The sequence below is a fragment of the Haliotis asinina genome, chromosome 5 (genome assembly GCF_037392515.1).
Source record: "Haliotis asinina isolate JCU_RB_2024 chromosome 5, JCU_Hal_asi_v2, whole genome shotgun sequence".
NCBI classification, from domain to species: Eukaryota; Metazoa; Mollusca; class Gastropoda; order Lepetellida; family Haliotidae; genus Haliotis; species Haliotis asinina.
Window position 1 is genome coordinate 72,525,155 of NC_090284.1, and position 6,650 is coordinate 72,531,804.

A 6,650-nucleotide genomic window follows, 5' to 3' on the forward strand; every position below is an offset into this window, starting at 1 on the left:
ATATTACACGCATACATTTCTCAGAATAAAGTAGAACATGCCTCCGCCTTATCAGCACGCACTATTAAATTTTGAAAGTGCTGCTGTTTATACTTGTACTTTAATGCAATTTCACCAAACCGTAAGCAGACATAACCGCCATTATTCATTCAAATCCATGATATGTTTACCTTTGAAAATCTCCTCACAAGATGAAGGGGTCAACTCCTGTATCAGACTTACATATACATCCAGTGCTGAAAGTGTCAAGAATGTACACGATCAGTTACAATGATAACGGCCATAAGTAGTACATGCTAGAGATACAAATATTTTGTTTGTAAATTCTGTGGAAACGCTGTGCTTAATATGTCACGAATGGTCATGATGAACATAGTACCATATATATTATTTACTATTTATTACTTACTTTCATCTTATATCTCTTTTGGACTTGTAATAAATATACTTAATAAACATAACCATTTGTCTAATTGATTACTCTGGACTGATCCATTGGTATCAGTTTGGGCATTAGATAGGCACTGAACCAGACATGTTCATGTTTTAAGGCTATATAAAAAAAAGTGAAATATTATTTGTGAGCATAACATGTTTTTATTGTCATTTTAAAAATAATAAGTTTGACTTTGCCTCGTCCCCTTCATACATTTGTCCACTATAAGAATCAGTGTCTGTAAGAACGAGTTTGACTGAATCTACAACTCATTAACATGTGCTAAACTTTCCAAGCGGTATTTCTGAGAGAGAAAAAATAAAAATGTTTCCCTCCCTCGTCACTTTTTTTCTATCAAAAATTAAAAAACAAGGTCCAACCGCCCTCGTCACGTTTGAAAAACATGTGCCCGAGAAACGTTTAATTAATTTTATGCAGCCTAAGCTGGTGTAATACAAAGGTATCCGCTGCAGTAGGTATCTTGTACAACACCAGAGTATTGATTATAGAAGGTAAGTAGTACGTATAAGCTATCCATAATCTGTCACACAGACCCAAAAATACATAAATATGTCCAAGAAAACTCATGCAAGTGTAAAATATGTGGCAAGTCTATATTTTCACAGTTTCATAATATGTATTGTGTCTGGGGGTTAGGGGCGGGCGCATTGCATCGTTTCTTTAAACATATTTTATTCATGAAAATATACAAGTCATGAATGGACGAACGTCGCTCCCATTTTAAAATATAGAGATACAAGCAAGTATAGAATGAGCTGACACAATAATGCTACAATTGCTATATATCAGCATATATCAGCCGCGGGACGCATACAGTACTTTGTCCAATTTTACTGCGCATTCCTGTACCCGTAACTAAGTGTTTGCACGTATTTCATCTGCCACCGGATTCTTGTATTCTTTTAAGCGTACAGGGTCGTGTACTGTACACTAGGGGTTGTGACATCACTTAAAGCGTCAGTATAGTTGGGCTCGATACCGACACCTCAAACTTGCTAGATAACGAGCCTGGTGCCTCATCCAGCTCGCCCACCATGCACGCACACGCTGTTACCACAAATGTGTTCGTGCTGAATCCCTTTAAATAGATGAATGAATTTTGTTATAATTACATGTATTAATTGCATGTGGAGAAATAGTAATGTATAGCATTATGTATAGGAGAATGTCCAAAACCTCGCTATTATTTTCGCACGTGAAGCTTGTTCGACCCCGTTAGGCCGAGACAGGTTTCACGTGCGAAAATAGTAGCGAGGTTGAGGACTTTTTCCTACTTAAAACAAAGTTCGATAAAGCGTATAACTCAAACCAATGTTCTTGTGATATTCACGAACCAAACTAATGGGGGACTGTTCTAGCTGTACATGGCCATGACCAAACGTGTCGTTAAAACACGCAAATAAACGTGGTCAACTATGGGAGGGCGGGGGTTATATATTCACGTTTTGCTGGTTCAGGAAGGTTGACGACACCTTTGTCATTCTGCCCCAAGCTAACGACCCCTCCGCTCTCCTTCAGCACCTTAACCAGCAACACCCCCGCATTCAGTTCACGTTTGAGACTGAAAGCAACTCACAACTCCCCTTCCTTGACGTTCTCGTCACCCGCACTACTGACAACACCATCCAAACCTCTGTCTATCGTAAACCCATTCACACTGACCAATACCTCCACTTTGACTCAAACCACTCACTCCGAACTAAAACGGGCATCATCTCTACCCTCACCCGCCGTGCCCTAAACCTATCCTCTGTCTCTCCTCAACCCGAACTAAACCATCTCAAGCATGTCTTCACTCAACTAAACAACTACCCTCCCCAACTTGTTAACCGTGTCATTAACTCCACTGTCAACCCACCTCCCAAACCCACTACTACCAAGCCTGATCCCGCTCCCATACGCATCTCACTACCATACACCGGCAAAACATCACACCACATCAGTCGCCTACTCAAGCAACAAGCAGGCATTGACACCTACTTTACAACAGGAACACCCCTCAAAACAATCATTAAGGCCAACGGTAGGAAACACAGTACACAACAACAACACCCTAAAGGCGTCATCTACAACATCAGCTGCAGCTGCGGCAGCAACTACATTGGGGAAACATCCAGACCACTCAACATACGCATCAAAGAACACAAAACCTCCACAAACAAAGGTGACACAAAATCAGCCATTTCGGAACACATCACCAAATTCCCTGACCACAACATCAACTGGGACACTGTCACAACACTTGCTAGCAACAAACATGACTTCAAACAACGCAAACTTGCTGAAGCAGTACAAATCCGCAGACACAATCCAACAATCAACAGGGATCAAGGCGTCTTTGTCTCTCCGGCATTCAACTGCATCATTAACACTAATTAATCAACCCACTCTGGCCCCCAGTCTCAATTTATCCACTCAACTCACCCTGGCTTCCACCAATTAATCCACTCATCTCACTCTGGCTTCTGTCAACTCACCCGCTGGCTTCAGTCCTTTATCAGCTTACCTCAACACTTCTCTAATGTATTGTTACCTCAAATAGTTATTGTTAATCCTGTTATTGTTGTATTGTCATCACATGCTCATCTCTGCTGTATATATATTGTACTCCCCCTGCCATTCCCCACACGCTTGAAAACGGTATAAGAATCTATACCGAAACGTCGCTACCCTGCAATAAAGAAGTTGATCATCCATAAAAATTCTTGTCATCTTTATCTCAGCAACTTCTAGAATGCCTCTCAAACAGTTTATGCGGTATGAGTGATTCCGACATCGACGTGTTTGTTACACAACACCGTTTCACAGACACTTTTGAGGTTGACGTTAATTCAGATTTTGAGATGTTATTAAATTCTTATTGTGATTATAATGCACTTCCAAACTTTGATGTGGGAAAATGTGAACCGGTTGATCTTGAAGGTTGTTCTTCTGGTTCCGATACTGATTTGTACAAAGCAAGCCAAGAAATTGAATCCAACCTTTTTAATATGTTGCCCCGTAACCCTCCCCCGCAAGTGACGTCATTAAAAGAACCTTCGACACCTGAAACTCCAGAACTTAGCGTAGATATTATTTCAGCAAGGTTTGGCCAGCCAGCATCAGATTTTGACATTTCGAATACTGAAAGCAAGAGTAAGTGGGCACTTCGTTTGTATCAAGAGTGGGTGAGAGAACGGCGTAAGAGGGGCAGGAGAGGATATTTATTTAAACCCTGACATTGAACCACTGGCTCAGAAGGAATGTGAACTAAATAAAACCTTGATGTTTTTCATAGCTGAGGTCAGAAATCAGAAGGGCGAGGAATATCGTGGAAATACGCTTTACGAAATTGTCTCTTCTCTGCAGTATTACATCAGAACAAATGGACGCATTTAAACCTTTTCGAGTCTCACTTCTTTCAGGGATTAAGGTCTGTGATAGATGCAAGAATGAAGCCGCTGGCTAAACTGGGAATTGGAATAGAGAAAAGACAGGCTGAAGTGATCAGTGTAGATCAGGAGGACGTGTTGTGGGAGAAGGAGATCTTAGGGGAGCGCAGCCCACAACAGCTATTAGATACAATGGTGTACCTCAGTGGCCTCAATTGTGCTCTTAGAGAAGGCGATGAGCATAGGTATCTCAGAACGGGTCCAAACTCACAGTTCGAAATAACAGTAGGTGTAGATGGGTCAAAAAGTCTCAGATACATGGAGGATGTATCCAAAACCAACAGAGGTGGCTTAAAACATCGAAAGTGTGAAAGAAAATGTGTCTACGTCTCCCAGAATTTAGAGCGTCTAAACAGATGCCTTGTCCGGCTTTATGAAAAATACATGTCACTCAGGTGAGCTATCAATGGATTTGGCAGGAAAATATGCTTCCTGATATATCTTCATAGTTTGTATAGACGTCGGAGTCTTATGAGCTACGCGCAGAATCAGTTTCATCTGCTCTACCTTTTACAAAGTAAATGGGTTTAGTCATTGCCGTATACAGCGCCTGCTTCTCGTAAAACTCTTTCTGCTACGGTCCATCTTATCCTTGTTTGCTAGTAAGAAGCGACTAACGGGTCGAGTGTTCAGACTCGCTGACTTGTTTGACACACATAATCGTAAATTAATTCCAATTGCTCATGTTACTGATCACTTGTTTGTCCAGACTCGATTATTTACAGACCGCCGCCATGACGCTACAATATTGTTGAGTGCGACGTAAAAGTAGACTCACTCACTTACGCATAATTAAAATGAGATGCTTAAACCTATGCAAGGGACAGTATCATTAATCACTTTAACTATACTATGTTTCACACTTTGGAAACGTGTATTTATAGTAATTACATTTGAAAATTAATCCTATTTTTAGACCTAAAGACGGAAAGTGCACCGCATTTTACTTGAGGCCCCTGAAATTTATTCGAGAAGATGCATGGTATGCTGATATTCCGGTTCGGTTGCACCCTTTGAGAGGCACTGTCGGACGACTGTGTAAAATGGCAAGATTTGGTGGATTTTATTCAAATCATTCACTGAGGGTGACTACAGCAACACGTCTCTATGATTCTGGCCTAGACGAGCAGCTGATAGTTGAGAGGACAGGACACAAGTCTCTGGCAATCCGAAGCTACAAGGTATGGCTAGCTGATACATTTGAATGTTGTTTGTATTGTTTGCTTTTCCGAAATATAAAGAATGAAAATCGTTCCGTGTGCGCATAAGAAAAATCTCAAGGGAACTATTTCCATAACCTATAATTCATTCCTTTACTGCAGAGGACCTCAGCAGAGATGGAAGCCCGCCTAGATGGCGTCATTCAGAGGAAGTCCAGTAAACGTACATGCGCGGCTCTGTCGACAGTCAGAAGGCCTACTGAGACAGACACGGCACCGTCACCAACAGCTGCACCAGTTTTGACCACCACCAACAAGAGTGATGACGGCACTGCTTCGGAAAAGGAACGTGATTTGAAACTTGTTCTGAGGGACGGTGTTGTCTTGTCGCTGACATTCTGAGTTGAGAATAAACGTTATGCCGGCCATGACATAATCTAATGTTATTTATTAAGACAGTTGAGAACATAAAACGCATTTACTGGTGTAAGGTCGTCCGGGAATTTGTCACAACATAATTTTGTGCAAATCCTGCTGTATTATGGGAGGGTCATCGCTCTTCTTGAACTATGGGAGGGTAACCATTCTAGGAAAACTATGGGATGATTTGATATTTATACTCAAACTATTGGAGAGTCAGCAAAATGACTACATCTATTCAAATGTCAAGAACGTTCACGTAACTTTGTTTTAACTATGACAATTAGAGAAGGATGAGCTGTCCTTGTTATGTCTGTCAACGCTATCGGCATTCAAATCATGTTGCAATTTAACGGAGAATGGATAACTTGACATAGTCTTGGTGTATTAAAAGAAACAGTTTTCTTTTTAAGTCTGCTCAACGTTCTGTTTTTTTTCAATCAGGTAAGTATCATCTGGCATATGTCGTCGTTTTACATGTAACTTTTGCAGTTATGAAATTCACCTGAGATTATATAAAGGTGGTAAATAAATGCTCTGACAGTAATGAGTTTTGACTTTGATATAGGTACCACTTGCAGAATACCACTAGGTCCTTCTGTCGATCTGCACTAGTCACCACTGGATACCTATGGTTGCCAATATGAGGACGCATGATATAAGTATTCTGGATTCCATAAAGTCAACAGTGAGAGGTACAAGATACATTTCACACTGGCGGTAAGTACTAACAATCTGACCTCTTCCGTTACATCGACCTAAAATGGCCTAACTTACAACGTGACATAAGTATATCTGTGAAGGTTCCTGCCTCCCCGTACACTGCCGTTCTATACACAATATGGTATATACCTGTCACAATGACATAACGGCCATTATCTTCGTTGGGTAAAGCTGGTCAGGCTGAACACGTCGGTACTTAACTTTTCCACGATGGATTGCGAGTGAAGTCGACATTTAATTGCTAGTGAAGCCTCAATTCGACAAGACGGACCCAACAGTATCCGATACTTACGACTACGCCAATGTCACTCGTCAATTATTCGTCAACTATTTGTGATGACTATAGTCGTCAGGCAACTTTTTTTAGGTTTCTGACATTTAATAGGTGTCCACTTACCTAATATTCTTTCTATTTGCCAAACTAATCATCTAATCTAATCAATCAAAATTAATATAGTG

At 40.8% G+C, this 6,650-nt stretch overlaps 1 pseudogene; it reads left to right on the forward strand.

Annotated features, from left to right (window-relative positions):
* The first annotated feature begins 3,216 nt into the window (after nucleotides 1-3,216).
* Nucleotides 3,217-5,450, forward strand: LOC137284023 (transcriptional regulator QRICH1-like; annotated as a pseudogene).
* Nucleotides 5,451-6,650: the final 1,200 nt, after the last annotated feature.